Source organism: Pongo abelii, chromosome 14 (genome assembly GCF_028885655.2).
Source record: "Pongo abelii isolate AG06213 chromosome 14, NHGRI_mPonAbe1-v2.0_pri, whole genome shotgun sequence".
Lineage (NCBI taxonomy): Eukaryota > Metazoa > Chordata > Mammalia > Primates > Hominidae > Pongo > Pongo abelii.
This window is the reverse complement of record NC_071999.2, coordinates 97,285,254-97,303,407: the sequence shown is the minus strand read 5'-3', so window position 1 is coordinate 97,303,407 and position 18,154 is coordinate 97,285,254. Positions and strand designations below refer to the sequence as shown.

Here is an 18,154-nt window from a genome sequence, read left to right as displayed (position 1 = left end):
GAATAGGATTTGTCTTAGTCCATTTTGTGTTGCTATAAAGGAATACCCGAGGCTGGGTAATTAATAAAGAAAAGATATTTACTGAGCTCATGGTTCTGCAGGCTGTACAAGAAGCATGACACCCACATCAGCTTTTGGGGGAGGGCCTCAGGAAGGTTCCATTCATGGAGGAGCAGAAGTAGGCATTACATGGTGAAACAGAAGCAAGAGAAAGGAGAGAATGGCTCTTTTTAAGAGCCAGCTCTTGTCGGAACTTCTAGTGAGAACTCACTTAATCCTTTAAGAATGGCACCAAGTCACACATGAGGGATCCGTCCACACACCTCCCGCCAGGCCTCACCTCCAACACCGTGCATCAAATTTCAACATGAGATTTGGAGGGGACAAATGCACCAACTATAACAGGGACTTTTTTCGGACAATATAATAAACATGTATTTCAAAAATTTGATAATTTTGGTAATTTTAAGAAAATGATATTAAGTGAAGACAGATTACCAGGGTTTTAAATTTATTCCACGAAATTCTACTTTCAATTTTCCTTCCCCTACTAGCATTTCTAGGTGCAGACAAGACATCTGGGGCATAGAAGATCACACTCTTCTTCTGCTGTGTCTTAAGGTGGGTTTAATTTTATTTTTTTGGTTTATTACGTTGCCCTTCACATTTGCATCTCAGTCTTTTGTCCCAAGTTGTGGCCTGATTATAATTATGATGGATACCAAAGAAATTTTAGGAGCTATCCAGAACTTGGCTTAGTGATTTTTGTGCAAATGGTCTGTTGGAAGAGTACATGCAGGAGAAAGGAAGACAGGGAAGCAAGGCAGGGCAGGGAAAAAGCTCCCGAACAAAGCAAGATTTCAGAGGGAAACTCAGAAACTCACTCCGGCTCCCCAGAGAGAGCCCACAACACCTGAATTGCACCCATTTTGCAGTAGAGGTTTGACCTGTTGTACCTCCCTGTCAGGCATTTATTGTTGACTGCCTTGGGGGCAGAGTGTAATCTCTAAGGTAAGGCAGTTCTCTGAAGTAGGAGCAGCTCTGGGCCCTCAGTAACCTTACAGCAGCTGGAGAACAGGTATTTTAGACTGGAAAAGAAGATTGGAACGTGTGTATGGTTGAAGTTTGGCAGTGTAGCAAACCACCTAGAGCTTAAAACTGCAGTGACTGAGTTCATTTCAGATTTCTTCAGGTTGTTCATGTGATGGGGCAACTGGACCATCCTGTAGGTCTCTGGTGGTTTCGGCTGATCAAGCTGGGCTTGCCCGCATGTCTGCGGCCTTAGCTGGGATGACTGGGGCAGTTGGCACGGCTGAAGCCTCTCTTCACATAGTTTCTTATCTTCTATCATATGGATCTGAAACTGTGACCCATGGACCAAATCCAGTTTTTTTGCTTGTTTTTGTAAATAAATCTTTATTGTAGTACATTCTTTTATATATTGCCTGTATCTGCTTTATCAGTAAAATGAAAGAGTTAGGCAGAGACTGTACAGACCCCAAAGCTAATATATTTACCATCTGACTCTTTACAGAAAAAGTTTGCTGACCCCTGATTCAGAAAGCTAGCTCAGGCTTGCTTGTGTGGTGGGAGGGTTCTCAGTATAAGAGTGCAAGCTGCAAGGCTTCTTGAGGTCCAGGCTTGGGGCATGCACAAGGTTACTTCCGCCACATTCTGTTGGTCAAAGGAAGTCACAAGGCCAGTTCAGTGCCAAGGAATGGAGAAATAGATTCCACCTGATGGGAAGAACTAAAAAAAAAAAAATGTGTGGCCATTGTTTTTTGTCTACCATGGTGAGGCCCCAACAACATCCCTTACAGAATTAAGCCTTGTCCCTGTCCACTGCAGGTGAGGAGACTGAGATGAGGACAGGAGATATACGTCAAATATCATACAACTTGTTAGGGGAAGAACTCAAACTAGAATCTAGGTCTCCTGATCAATATTCTGCTACTATTTGAACTCTGTCATGGTGACTTTCCTATATCATTACCTGCCAGAAGCATCTATTTTTGGCTATTGAATGTTACTCCACAGAACTTTTAACAGAATTCTACAACACACCAAAGAAAAATGAAATCAAACTCATGCCGAAACCTGCTTCCCCACATCCTGGATTGATGTACAGTTGCTCTTTGTCTCGTATTGTTTTCAAAGTCAGCCACCTTCATTGATCTGTTTATGAAATGTATCTCCATAGATTTCAACTCAAATTTATTGGCAAATTCTATTTATCTTCATTTTTTTTCTTTAACAAGTATCTGTTAAATAGTTAGAATAAACCAAACCCTATGCTAGGTCATGGGAAATAAAAATACATCAAAATGCAGTCTGAGACCTCAAAGAGCTTTATAATGAAAAGTAGTGGTTTCCAACCTGTGTGTATTACAGACCTCCAAGGATGATAGAAATGAGAGTTGCATTTTCTGTAGATTGACTCATGCTTCACAAATTACCTATATAATTACTTTTCAAAAAGGTGTGTACTTTTATGACTAATAAAATACAAGTGTATGAATGTCTACTTGTTTGTCATGATGTTTGTCACTCAATGTTGTTAAGAGTGGCAAACTGTTAATATTTTTAAGCATGAGCCCTGAATGTCCCCACACACTGCAAGGCGTATCCCACTACTGGTGAACCCATTTCTGTAGCTAGTAATACAGGCAACTAGTAGGTAAAGGGATCATAGTCTGACTTCCCTGTAAATGTGTGCTACTTGGAGAGAAGAGGACTGACTATTATTTGCTACAATGTTTGCTGCTTGCTCAAAAATAATGCTGAAGGCTAGGTACGGTGGCACAGGCTTATAATCCCAGGACTTTGGGAGGCCAAAGTGGGCAAATCACTTGAGCCCGGAAGTTCAGGACTAACCTGGGCAACATGGTAAAACCCCACCTCTACAAAAAACACGCACAAATTAGCCAGGCATGGTGGCCTGCACCTATAGTCCCAGCTACTCAGGAGGCTAAGGTGGGAGGACTGCTTGAGCAAGAGGTTGAGGCTGCAGTGAGCCATGATTGTGCCACTGTACTCCAGCCTGGGCAACAGAGCAATGCTTTCTCAAAAAAAAAAAATTAAAAAATAATGCTGAGATGATGTGCCATATGATCCAGCAATCCCACCACTGGGTCTTTATCCAAAGGAAAATAAATCAGCATATCAAAGAAATACCTATGCTCTCATGTTTATTGCGCCACTATACATAGTAGCAAAGATATAGAATCGGCTGGGCGCAGTGGCTCACACCTGTAATCCCAACACTTTAGGAGGCTGAGGAGGGTGGATCATGAGGTCAGGAGTTTGAGACCAGCCTGGCCAACATGGTGAAACCCCATCTCTACTAAAAATACAAAAATTAGCCAGGTGTGGTGGCACACGCCTGTAATCCCATCTACTCAGGAGGCTAAAGCAGGAGAATTGCTTGAACCTGGGAGGCGGAGGTTGCAGTGAGCCGAGATCGTGCCACTGCACTCCAGTCTGGGTGACGAAACAAACAAAACAAAACAAAACAAAAACAACAACAACAAAAAAAGATAAGAAAAGATATGGCTGATTCCATTAACAACAATGTATTTTATATTTGAAAGTAGTTAGAAGAGACGACTTGAATTGTTCCCAACATATAGAAATAAATACTTGAGGTGATGGATACCTCAAATACCATGACTTGTCCATTACATATTCTATCATATAACAAAATATCACGCGAACCATATAAATGTCTGAAATATTATGTATCAATTAATAATTAAATTTAGAAAAAAAAATAATGTTGAGACCTAGGCCCTGGGTTTCTGATATGTGAGCAAACTCAGTGGATGTGAAAGACCTATCTGGGCCTGTAATATTGCTCTGGTAGTATGGGGTACAAGGGCTATAGGCCTCAATATCCTGATGTGCTTGCTGCTTATTTCATTACCAGGATGCAAAAGTCCTTTGTCTTTGGTCTAGGATTCTCCTGCCTCTGCCAGCATTAATGAAACAGTAACAGGCTAACTTATTAGCTTGCAAGTAGTTAAAATCTCAGCCCCTTCACAGTTCATGACAGACCTGGAAATCTTCAACATTTAATTTTTTTAGCACTAAAATGATCTCTAGTACTCCATGGGCTGAAAGTCATTGGTCTGAGGTCTTAGATAAATAAAACACTATTAATTAAAGATTTACATGAGCTAAAAAGAAAAAAGGAAGGGCATTGGAGAAGAAGAGAGTAACCATGAGCAAAGGTATGGTGTAGAGGAAGAGATCTAAAGTATGGAGTAAGAGAAATGTGCCTACTTCATTGGATAAAGGAGAAGGGATTGAGTGAGAGAATTCTGAAAAGGTTGGCTGGCACCAGACTTTGGAGCACACTGAGTGTCAGGCAACAGGGAACTCTTAAAGGTATTCTAGCAAGAAATGACATAATTAGTTTTTCTCGGGGAAAATTAATTTTTAGTAGGGAGAGACTGGACATGAGAGAGCAGTAAGGAAGGTTTTAAAAATGCTTTAGGCACAAGTTCTAAACTATTAGTATAAGAGGAATAAGAGGTTGACAGATCAAGATATTCCATGAAGAAAGATAAAATGGTTGGCCAGGTGCAGTGGCTCATGCCTGTAATACTAGCACTTTAGGAGGCCGAGGTGGGAGGATCACTTGAGGTCAGGAGTTCAAGACTAGCCTGGCCAACATGGCAAAATCTCTTCTCTACTAAAAATACAAAAATTAGCCAGGTGTGTTAGTGCATGCCTGCAATCCCAGCTACTCAGGAGGCTAAGGCAGGAGAATTGTTTGAACCTGGGAGGTGGAGGTTGCAGTGAGCCGAGATCGCACTATTGTACTCCAGCCTGGGCAACAGAGCAGACTCTGTCTCAAAAAAAGAAAGATAAGATGGCGTTCTAATGGATTGCCTTTCAAGGGATTGAGCAAAAAAGTCAGATAGGACTATGGGTTTAAAGTGGGAGATAGTGAAAGCACTGAAAAAAAAAAAAAAAAAAAAAAACCCAGAAAAACCCTCACATAAACCTAGAGAGAGAGAACTCCAGGGAGTTTCAATTGTGGGGGAAAAAAATGGGTTCACTTTTATTCCATTTCGATGGAGATTGGCAATACAACCAGCCTTCCTTCTTTCCTTTCTCCCTCTGTTACTCCATCCTTCTCTTTCTTCTTTCTTTCATTCCACCCATCTATTATTAAATATTTAGCTTTTTGCCAGTCATGTGCTAAGACTTCGGAATAGAAGTAAAAATGTTACAATCTAAGAGTGTAAAAAGGTGGATTTAAAACTTCAGTATAAGGTGGTGAGTTAAATAATACAGATAATACATGCTATGAGTATAGGGAAAGGAACAGCAAGCTCTGTCCAAGGGAATTGAGGAAACCATCCCAGTGGAGGTGATAATTGAGTTGGGAATGAAATGCTGGGTAGGAGCTTATCAGTGTGAAAAGGGTAAGAAGAGGACATTCCAAAGCATGGGAATAGAGAATATGTTCATGGTACAACCAGGTAGAAAACATATTCAAGGAGTCAATGATGAAGGATTAGAATAATAACTTGCATGTCATTCTATGATATTATACTAGCTCCAACTTGGACACAATGATAGCAACTTATCTTTCTATGTGTTTACTATGTGCCATGCCTCTTATTTAAAAACGTTTTACAGGCATTACTTTTTCTAATACTCAAAATGGTGATACAGGGTTACAGGTGAAGAAACCGAGACTAAGAACTTGACCAAGTTCATGGAGTTTATGAATGGTGGGGGTGGATTTGAACCCCATCAGAGCTAGGATACCATTCTCTTTATCCTCCCTCTGTGTCGAGCTGTGCACAATGACCCTGAACCATCCAAACCTGGTTCTAGAATTGCTCTTCATCATCATGTTATACATTATCACATTCCTTTTTTATCCTGCTTATCTTATTCCTACCTACATTATCACCTTCTTAAATTGAATAAAACTTCTGTGAATCTTCTGAAACATGCAGAACTGAAGGGAACGTACGTGGATTTTTCTGGAGAGATCTTCAAATTCTCAAAGGGATATGTAACAACAACAATTACTACTACTATTACAAAGATTGAAAATCATTATACAAAATGGTCAACTTTAATTATTGGATGGATATTTCTGGGTTTTTTTTTTTTGACAGAAAATCAGGAAAACAAAATAAGAGGCAGTTTTCTCAAAACATGGTCAATCATTACTCAACATAAAACCCCAATGTATATTTCAATTTGTGGTAAATGATTCAGGGTAGCAGAACTTTTCAAGTTATCTCTGCTAACTTTTCAAGTTAGTTTCTGTCTTTCGTGAAATCTAAAGAGTGATGAGGCTTCACAGTCCCTTATGACCGATGACATTTACTATCCTGAACAGGCAGACAATCGGTAAGTGGTTCCCCCCACCCCCCTGCCATTTTATTCTTTTTTTTCAATATTTCCACATTATTTTTGAGGCTGAATTAGAGATGCAATGCTGACTTTTTTCCTGAGTATTTTAGATATTCTTATCAAGAAATGGAGAGAGCTTTAGATGCTAAAAACATTAGCTGGCAAATTTTTTCTTGCACTCTTCACATTAAACTTGTGATAAAAGGCCCACTTGAGGGCTGTGTTCAGTGCCTAAAGTGAATGCTTTAAATTTAATGATACAATCAAAATCATTTTTCCCTAGTAACTACTATTGTGTTCATTTAAATGGATTCCAGAACATTATGCTTTGTGTATAAATATAATTGAGATGGTTTAGTTCATGTATAACAAGTATCCAGCTAATAATTTACTTTGCCCATTATTTATCTGTGTCAGGATGAATGTCTGCCTCTTTTCTGTCCCTAGTTCATAGCCATTATTATAATAATGTTACTTCTGCATTTTAAGAATTCCACATGGAGTTGCTGAAAATTGCTTAGAAGTACTTCATACCAGAAGGTTAAATCTTAAAGAATTTTGGTTTTGCATCTAGCAAGCTGAATTGCTCCTAACAACATTATATTAATTAATGTCAGGTCAAGCTATTTCTTTTTCTTTGTATTCAATTCCAAATACCCCAGCAAATGGTTTCAGCTGTGCCAGCAACAAACTGATTTGAACAGTAGAGGCTGAATGGACTCAAATCACTTGCTATTCTGAAAATAGCTATTCATTTCAAATTTGACAGTATTTTATCAGTTTTCAGAATCACTTTTAATAATAATTCAACTCTTTCTTAGAAACTGGCTTGAAATTGCATAAATACTATCTTTTCCTATTTTGTCTAAATACATGCATAAATGTCATAAGATGGAATTGGTCAATATGTAGGGACAGATCTATCCCTGGATGGTTTTCTGCCCTTTATAAACAGTCATCCTACTTTTTAATTTAATTTTGTCAGCCTTAGAAGAGCGACAAAGCAAGCAGATCTAAGGGCAATGGGGAAGGGAGGATGCTCGGTGGATAAATCATGGCAAGTTCATCTCTTACTTAGGGATCCTCTTTTCTGGCCCTGAAATTTTGTTTTGCACACTGCTCAAGTTGTCTTTCCATATGCCATATGGGATGGAGCCATGTCTCAGGCCCACTCATGATGTGAGAACTATCCTTGTGAAACTGATTAACCAATGGGGTCTACTCGTGGTTTAGTTATACTAATCAAAGCATTCTTACTTTGGGGAAGTTGGGGAAGTTGAAGGATCAAATGAGCTTTACGCCATGAATTGGATTCTTCTAGGTGTAATATGTATGTGGTTATTATAGCACTAGTTATCTAAAACTTGCTCAATCATGTTGACAAGAATGAATATATCAGTTTTGTTTTGTTTTTTCTTCTTCTTTTTTTTTTTTTTGGAGACAGAGTCTCACTGTATACCCCAGGCTGGAGTGCAGTGGTGCCATCTTGGCTCGTTGCAACATCCACCTCCTAGGTTCAAATGATTCTCATGCCTCAGCCTCCCGAGTAGCTGGGATTACAGGTGCCTGCCACCATGCCTGGATAGTTTTTGTATTTTTAGTAGAGTCAGGGTTTCATCATGTTGACCAGGCTGGTCTCGAGCTCCTGACCCCAGGTGATCCACCTGCCTTGGCTTCCCAAAGTGCTGGGATTATAAGCGTGAGCCACCACACACAGCTGAATACGTAATTTTTGGAAGTCACGTTAAGAGGAGACTATTAGTTAACATGTAGATTATAAAAATGTAATAATTTATAGAATGTTTTAAATTTAAGTAAAGATTAAATAAACATGTAAAACCTATGGGAACTTTTCAGGAAGAGTAAAGGTTCTTTAACTTAACAATATGTAAATTACCATGAATAAGTTTTCTTTTCATCTTTTATGTCCAAGCTAAAAGGATCCCAGGGTCATCCAATCTTCTTGTTACCAGCAAATAATTATCAATCAACTATCGAGAAATAATCCAAGAGAGATAAAAGTAGAACAATCTACACATTTACATTGATACATGTAAGTAAAAGTGAAAATAAACCATACTCTTTTTTTTCTTTTCTTTCTTTTTTTTTTTTTTTAAAGATGGAGTCTCACTCTATTGCCCAGGCTGGAGTGCAATGGTGTTGTCATAGCTAACTGCAGCCTCAAACTCCTGGGCTCAAGTGATCCTCACTCCTTAGCCTTCTAAGCAGCTGGGATTACAGACATGAGTGAATTGTGCCTAGCATAGATTATACTTTTCTTTATGCATACAGTACCTGGTCTTATTGTCACACTTTAGACTTTGTTTAGCTTCTGCATTTTTATTTGGTATATTTCTCCAGGCCAAGGAAAAACATGTTTTATCAATACACTTCTCAAGAAGAAGCAAGAGAGGAAAAAATATCTAAAGAGATTTAAATAGAAAGCAAAATAAATATTGATTATTTCAGTAGGGTTTTACTGACAGTATTTTGTGATGTTGGTCTTATACCTTGTGGGTGGTTATAATGAAATCAGTTTTTGTAATGACTATGCCACCATACCGTGAAACTAAGGTGCCTAAAGCTGGACTGTAATGCTAAAGAGCCACAGTCTCTTGTTACTTTCTAAAGTTTATCTCACAATGATTGATACAGTTATAGGATCCTAGCTGATAATACAATTTGTGCTGCCATTTCTGTTAGTAATGTTGGAGGACAGCACCAGGACACATTCAGTCTAAAATAAATTTGGATTTCTCCATTGGGCATTAGATGGCAGTATTAATCAAGACATTCAGAGCTGACTTATGTTGCAGCTATTTCTAAAGATACTCATAATTCTCCTAAGAGCGTTTCATGAAATAGGTATTTATCCTGCATTTCCTACTCATGCAAAGAAAAAGCATAAAATGGACTGCAGGTCTGGTTTTGTAATCTTTTGCATCTTATATTTATTTTTGCTTTAGGGAGGTTCCGAGAGGACAAGTGACTTTATTTCCAGTTAGTTATCACTAATGTGTCCAAAATGTTTCTTGTACAATTTTTAGTTCTTCTTTTCTTGTGGATATAAATGTATATATGTCAATGATTACAATTTCAGAGTCAGAGAATGCTCAATATTAAGAAGTATTTATAATGGTTACATAAACATGGGTTTATCATGCCATTTGAAAGAGAGCAGAGCACTAGAAGCCGTGCTCAGCATCTTATTAGCCATGTCTATGGGCAATCTATTCAACCCCTCTGTGCCTAACATTCCTAACCTGTAAAATGGAGATAATACTGGTTTCCATCTCATGGTGTTGCTGTTGAGGACTGAGTGAATTATTACATGTAAAGTGCTTAGAACAATAGCTGGTATTATATAAATATAATATAGTAGCTTGCATTATATAACACTTAGAGCAAAAGTGTTATATAAATATTTGCTGTTTTTAAGGGGAAAGTGGGATGGAGGTGCCACTGTATGTGTAATAAAAACCCTTCTAGAGTGTGTTTCTGTTCTGCAGTACACAACATGTGAGGAATGCAGTTCATACAAAGTGAGGTCTTGTGGCTGCTGTAACCAGGTGGGTTGATGTTCAATGGGGCTAAGCAGGTGGCATCATATCTTACTTGCCAAACAATGGGGGATTCTTTATGGTGATGACCAAACTCAGAGGTGACTCCTCCGACCAGAAGTGTTATGGAGTCAGGTTCCCTCCATCCCTACCACAACACAGAGCAAACGACACAGATCTGGCAGCGCTGAGGGGTGTCAGGCTCAGAGCCCTCCCAGAGGAACAAGAAGCTACGGCATGCACACACTGAGAGAGAAGTCACTTTCTGGGACATGAGTAATCCTTGGCAGGCATTCAGAAGAGCACTTTGGAGGAGAGTTTGAAGATCATTTACCATGGTATACAAAGACTCGGATATTGAAATGTGAACTTTTGAGATATTGCAGATAACATCTGAGACTTCTCAGCCCTGATGCTGGGAGGCACTTGACCCCCACCCCCACCCTGAAGGGCAGAATAAGAACATTGTGAGGGACTTAGAAGATGGTATGTAAACCCCAGAGACCCAAAGAGAACTATAGCTCAGATTCTTAGCATTGTACATGGCTAAGGGTTTTCACCAATCCTCTGTGAGGAGAAAGTATATTTTCTATAATGTGCATGATAAAAAATAATAGCTAACGCTTTAAAAAGCTAGGTGCATGCCAAGCACTCTGCTTGCATTATTTCATTAAATTCACATTAACATTAAGGTATGTGTTTTTCCATTACACTCCTCAGGAGAAACTGAAGCTAAGAGATGTTAAGTAACTGCAGGTTGTATAACTGAATTAACTAATTCAGTGTCAGTACATACATTAACTGATTAGTAAAACAGAATATAAGTCTTTTATCATATTAGTTCAGTCCTCCTCCATGAAGCCTTTTATAGGTTCAGAAAACTCTAAGTGGAAGGACCCCTCTAGGTAATTTTATAGATACCTTTGGATTGCAACAGATGCAATAGGCCTGAAAGGATTTTCCCTGGAGATCTCAGTAAAGGCACTGGGTCCCAGAACAGACAAAGGAAGCAGCTTTCTTTATAGAATATTAGGTAGTGCTACATGTATGTATCTCTGTATACAAAGACACATACACACATATATTTATATGTATATGTGAATGATTGTATTCATTGCATATGGAACTTGCCTTCTTTGTGCCTGATATGTCATCCAATCAAAATTAAATGTAGGATAATTTTCACCATTCAAATGCTGGGATTTTAAGAGCTCTAGACTTGACTTAAAGTCTTATGTCTTTTAATTTTCCAAGATATAGCGTTCACTTTAATGTATAAATTTGACCTTGTCTGCCCTCATTACTCCCATCCGTCTATATTATCAAATGGAACAACTTCAGATTCCATCGTTAATGTCTATTAATGGAATTCTGGTTTTTCATCTAAATGCTCCCAAGTTAACCTTTCTAATAAGGAGTTAAGCACCTCATTTAAGCAAGAATTTTTTAACTTCAAGTGATCTGAATGAAAATATCATTTTAACTCTCCCTGACATCCCCTTTCCTTTTATATTCCATAAAATTTATTATTAGCTTTCAATTAAGCCTCCAGTAATGTTTTTTTTCTTGTGCTTGCATCTGACACTAAATACAAAAAAAAAAAAAAAAAAAGAGTGACTCCTCTGCCACAGTGGTTGGATATAATGTCTGAAACCACTGTTGACAAGGTCCATCAGTGTTTACAGCCCTGCCACTTTCCTTCATGGTCTGCAAAGCATTTTAGTTCAAACTGAGTTATTCTTTCATAGCAACAAATTTTCTATATCTCTTGGATATCTCTTCAGTGTAGAAAACTCCAAAGCAAGTTCTGCTGTCTTCTGTGTGAAGGCCAGGTAATACATGAATGTTGCAGTTCAGCACAGCCCAGTACACTATGATTTGTTTGTGATGCAAGGTGAGCTGTGCATCCAGAACTCCAAAGTCAAAATGGTATCAGAGATGATGCTGTCCAATTTCTACTAAACTGTCCAAAAGCTTGGTGTATTTTTCCTATCAGACAATTCTGTTTTTCTTTAATAATCTCTGGTGCCATCACCACTTCAGGTCCTCCATACCTGTGAATACGCTATGCATGAACATGTACACACGGTAAAATGTGATTTGGATGGAGACAGATCTTGGACTAAAACTTTGTCTACAATATTCATCTATAAAATGAGTAATATAATACTTAGTACCCAAGGAGTCAAGAAAGGCCAGGACTAGAGGGAGGGAAGAGAAGAGCCCATAGAGAAGGCCCTTGCAGGATCTTGAGTGAATTCCTCCTTACATTGTGCACCCAAGGTGCCTCTTGCTTTGCCCTGGTGCCATGATGCTAGTGTCAAGAAACGTGAAGGGTCTGAGATTTTATCTTATTTGCAAGCTAACAAGTTAGCCTACTTCAGTTTCATGGATGCTGGCAAAAACCAGAAGATCCCTGGCCCAAAGACTGAGGACTCATGGCATATGGAGCAGCCCGAGCTTCACATTCATGCTAGTTCCCTTGCCACCCAAGTCTGCTCTGTAACGGTGAGCAGCCTAGGTGGATGCTGTGTCCTAAGTGGGTTTGTCACATAGCTCAGGAATTCCAGGCTTAAAGAATCCACATCTTTTATTATGGTGTGCAAGCAAAGCTGCCTGACCTTTGTCCCAGACTAAGATATTATCTTCATTATATTGGGCCGTAGAAAAGAAGAAAAAAAAAAAAGCAGCAACAACAAAAACCAACCAAACACAACCCCTGCCCTCTGCTCTGGAAGGAGACACCATTTTATCTTTCAAGGCTGTTTGCTATACGAAGATACTCTGGAACTAAAGCTGTGAGTGACTTTGCTCATAACATGTTTACAATTATCAGAGACTCATGGAGAATTGTCTACTAACACAAGGTTTTATATGACTAAATGAAGCAGTGTTGATAAAGCCCTCAGTACCCATACTCAGTATGGGTAAATAGATGGCCCACCGACATGGCTAGCCTAGGGAATATAATAGGAGCTCAATAAACGTTAGCTCACTTTTTATTCCTTCCTCTCCACTCTGAAGCACGGTGTCACTTACATCATTTTGCTACAACCAGAGGGTTAATTGAAGGTGGGAACCATATTTTGTTTCTTCTACTATGGAAAAACATTTTCAGTTGGTTTCTGATTACTTTATGTCTGCATATGAATCCAGTCGAGTCAACCACTACTGAGTTCATGTGCATCACTGATATTCTCTACTTCAGGACCAATCAATTGAATCATTGATTATGAATCAATCCTCACTAAAGCAGACCATGTTTGAGTAGTCTTGACCTACCAGGCTTACTGATGCAGATCTAGTAACCAGTATCAGAGACTGGTGGATTACTGGGCAACTTATTTGCTCTCTGATCCATTTCCCTCCTTTTGCCCTGTATGGTATAATATTGACTCCTGCCACCTGCATTTCTCTAGCTTCTTATCCAATCAGCTTCCAGCTGGGTTTGGCCAGTGGGAAAAAGAGGCAGGAGATAGAAGGAGAGCAAGAGAGTAGAAGCCAGGGAATTTTTCTCACCCCTAACCTTCCTGTTTTGGATGGATTTCTAATTATAGTTTTATCAACTGTGCTTTTAGCTTTGCTAGGCAGCATCACCCTCTATAATCCCACATCCTCATGGGCAGCCCTAACTCTTGTGTTCTATTAGCCCTATCTTCTCCTTCTGTTTCTCCAAACGCATAGGTGGTAGTATCTCCCTGCTACTGCGTGGGTTGCCGCTCTAATTCCACACTTGACCACTTTTTTTGCCCTGTGTAATTATCTCATAAAGGTTCTATTTCTTGACTGGTTTCTGTTCTGATAAACTTAGATATCTATACATTTTCTTATAATACTTTCTTCTAGACTTTTCTGAGGTAGTCCAGCCTGTTGACCATGATTCCATCTTGAATCGTTTATTGCCTTGGGAGTTATTTGGTTGTAGAAAAGAGAAAGGAATTTAAGCTAGCTCCATTGAAGGGGAATATATTGTAAGGATGTTGGATATTTTTCCAGAAACACAAAGTCGGACATGCAATCAATCTGCCTTGTCTGCTTTAATAGCTGATTTTCTTGAATAGGGATAGATTTAATCTGGTCCTTTGGGGTTGATTTTGAGAAGGAGGGCCAAAGCAAGGAAATCTTTCAACCTAAAATTTTGTTACTGTTCAGCTAAACTATATGTACTAAGGAGCCAGTCCAGTATGGGAACTGGGTAGGTGTTGACAGGACCATCAAGAGGCAACCAGGGAAGGCCCAACATGCTAAGTAGACCTGATTATGGGAGTAGTTGGCTATATGTCCCAGCTATGAAGACCCTTATCTTAGTAATATGCACCCGCAGGGGGCAACCATGGCCTTTAAAAACATTCATCAAACTAATATCTATAGGAATGTTAATGTGATACTAGTGGCTACAGATACCTAGGAGTAGATGGTGACTGATAAGAGAGTTTGAAATAGAGGCCTGGATCTGTATTGACCTCGAGGCATATTCTACATTTTTTTAAAGGTACGTCTTGCTTTCTGCCATATTTTTAATTTTATTTTTTTGTAATTTGCCTCTTCCTTGGGAAAATGGGGTGCAAACATGCAGCAAAACACCATGATTAGCATAGGTAAAAGCATTTGATCAAAAGAATCCGATCAGACAGAGTGTGGTGGCTCACATTTGTAGTCCCAACACTTTGGGAGGCTGAGGCAGGTGGATCACCTGAGGCCAGGAGTTTGAGATCAGCCTGGCCAACATGGTGACACTCTGTCTCTACTAAATATACAAAAAATTAGCCAGGCATGGGGGTGCATGCCTATGATTCCAGCTACTCAGGAGGCTGAGGCAGGAGAATCGCTTGAACCCTGGAGGCGGAGGTTGCCGTGAGCCGAGATCACACCACTGCACTCCAGCCTGGGCAACAGAGCAAGACTCTGTCAAAGAAAAAAAAAGTATTTAATCAAAAGCATTTGATCAAATTATTTAGAGCAATAATTTTATATTGTATTTGTTTTGTGGGACTTCAATAAAATTGTGGTCTTTGCTATCTTTGTTGGTGAACTTTTACACTTTAGTGGCATTTTAAACATGTTATGTTTTAGCATTTGCAAGCATCTCAACCTCCTAGGTAGCCTCAACTATACTTTCATACATTCATATTATTTTCATAAAGGGATACCGGTATTTGGTAATTTTTTTTATTACTGTGCTAAAGACTCAAATCAACTTTGTGTTTTTACAATCATGTGTGTAAATGAGACTTCATAGTCTAGTTGCTTTCCGCTGGATTTAACTAGGTACTCTATACTTGAACAAGGTTGAATTTTTACATCTTTAAAAACCAAGGTGCTGTGGACTGAATTGTGCCCACCCCGCCATACTTGTATGTTGAAGCTCTGGCCCCACAGTGTGACTATATTTGGAGGTAGAGCCTTCACAAAAATAATGAAGGTTGAATGAGGTCATAAGGGTGGAGCCCTGATTAGATTGGATTAGTATTCTTATAAGAAGAGACCTAGGGGCACAGTGGCTCATGCCTGTAATTCCAGCACTTTGGAAGGCTGAGGCGGGTGGATCATCTGAGGTCAGGATTGTGAGACCAGCCTGGCCAACATGGTGAAACCCCATCTCCACTAAAAATGCAAAAAATTAGCTTGGCCTGGTGGTGGACACCTGTAATCCCAGCTACTTGGAAGGCTAAGGCGGGAGAATCACTTGAACCTGGAAGGCGGAGGTTGCAGTGAGCCAAGATGGCACCACTGCACTCCAGCCTGGGTAACAATAACAAAACTCCATCTCAAAAAAAAAAAAAAAAAAAAAGACCTAGACTTTCTCTCTGTCCCTCTCATCTGTGAGGACACAGTGAGGAGGTCACCCTCCACAAACCAGGAAGGTGGACCTCCCCAGCACCAGCCCATGCCGGTACCCTGATCTTGGACATTCAGCCCGCAGACCTGTGAGACAATAACTTCTATTGTTTAAACCACCCAGTCTATGGTATTTAGTTATGGCAGCTCAAGTTGACTAGTACACAAGGTTTCACTCTAGTAGATTACGCTGGTGTTGCTACATCTGTTCTTAATTTAATGGCAAGTGAGGTGTCTGAATGACTTGAAGTAGCCTTGAAACATGAGGTAGGAATAAGTTTGAGGAAACAAATATTTGTTTGTGAATCAATAACATTTTTTTTTCATTGTCAGAGAGAGACTACCCAAGCCCCAAATGATTGCCTTTTCCAAAAATTACAATATGAGGTTTTTGGCAAAAATTTTTGTTTATCAAAGCACACAATACAGTACTGAAATGCTGTAATTTTGCATTAATTCTGGATTAAAAGAATCACATATTTTTAAACAGGTTGAGTGCTAAATGGAGAGCAACTTGTGAACATATCTGTTACTTAGGATTTTCTCTTTTAATAGAATTCATTTTAGCCCCACCACAGCCAAGTAGTATTAGTAATGGCTGGGATCCAGGCCTGGAAATAGTATCATTCAATCAAAATGGATGCTATAAGTCTAGTTTTTAAAATGGAAATCCACATGTATGCATTTAGTTTACATACCTTACTAAGAATGATGAGCAGGGAGGTGACCCATTATTAGGTGAACAAATAGCACTGACATTAACCAGCAATAAGCTTTTCCAACTTTATTTTGAGTGGATAAAGATTGATCCCAGTTTATGAATGGTTGCCCTGTTGTATCAAAGATGGGCATTATTTCTTTTAACAATTAGTAAAATATAATGTTCGCTATTTTGGATGCCTCATAGCCTTTATTACATAATTTTTAGCCTCCTCCTTATCTGACAGTTGGTGTAGTTTCCCCAAATATCTAACCTAGCACATACGTGAAGAGTTGGCACTATTTCCTACAGAGAACCATGCATGGGAATTTTTAAACAAACATTGATTGAAATGTACATATGTAAGCACCTACTCTGTGCCTATCACTCCGCTTCAGGCTCAACGTACCACAAAAATAAAGCTTCTATTTTCTGTCTTCGAGGCACTGAAGGGCTCCTAGGGAAAGCAAACCTACACACAAACAGCTTTGGGTAGAGGTAGGGCTGAGGGAAGTGGACTAAAAATGGAACTAGCCTACTTCAGCTTCTACCTGGAAGACTGCTGTGGCTTATACATGCCATATTAAAGACAGATCCTCCATACTTGTTTGCTTGATGCTTATAAATAATGCACATCTACAAAAAAGAGGGCAATCTTGCTTTGACCTCCAGTGATTTTAGCAAATCCCTTAAGCAAGTGCCTGGTTTAATATGAATAAGAAAAAATATCTTTCCCTCTCTCTACTCTTGACACCTTCCTATTCTCTTTCCCTACATTCTCCTGTCTCTTACTAATTCACAAAACTTCTCAGTACTCTCATACTGCCATTGTCTGGTAGGATAACAGGGTCCCCCACCATATGACCCTCTAGTCTAGAATGGAATCTTTTTTTCTGTAAGGGGCCATCTAGTAAATATTTTAGGCTCTGTGGGCATAGCCTTATCTGTTTGCTGCTTATATATAGTTCTTTTAAAATATGCATATTATTTTAGTTCTGTGGATGATATAGCATGGTGTAGACCAGACAACCCTCATTGGTTTGTCAGACTTCGGTGTGCATCAGAATCATCTGGAGGGCTTATTGAAACACAGATTACTGGGCCTCACCTCCAGAGTTCCTCATTCAGTCTGTCTGGGGTGTGACCTGAGGATCTGCGTTTCTCACCAGCTTCCAGGTTATGATGATACTGCTGGTCTTGGAACTGTGTTTTGAGAAGGCTTTTAGCAGCACTTCTTAATCATAACGGTATCTTAGAATCACCCAAGGAATAAAAAAAAAGCAAAACAAAACTCCCCAAATTATGTCCAGGCTTCATCCCAGAGCATAAGAATGGTTTTTATATTTTTCAATGATTAATATATATCCAGGTCCTATCCCTGGTGCTGTGTGTACACTTGCATGCACGCTCACGTACACACACAAACACACACACATACACACACACACATACCTACATGGCTCCCTGGTGAATATTATGTGCAGTCAGGACGGAATACCATTGCTCTCTACCTTGCTCTAGAACCCCTCCTTCCTACAAAAGATATCTGCTAAGTACCCTTTCAGGGGTACCATATGCTGTGTGCTGGGCAATACCTGATAAGCTGAGACATGTTTTTAAGTTACCGATATAGAAGTTTAACTTCTATTACTCCAGGGTCTAGTCTGATCCCTTT

At 39.4% G+C, this 18,154-nt stretch overlaps 1 long non-coding RNA gene across 1 annotated transcript in view; it reads left to right on the top strand.

The window, feature by feature from the left end:
* Positions 1 to 18,154, top strand: part of LOC134759901 (uncharacterized) — an 84,675-nt gene that overhangs the window by 17,426 nt on the left and 49,095 nt on the right. The window contains exon 2 of the long non-coding RNA XR_010136807.1: positions 555 to 621. This is a non-coding gene — a long non-coding RNA (uncharacterized LOC134759901). The remainder of the gene's footprint in view (positions 1 to 554; positions 622 to 18,154) is intronic.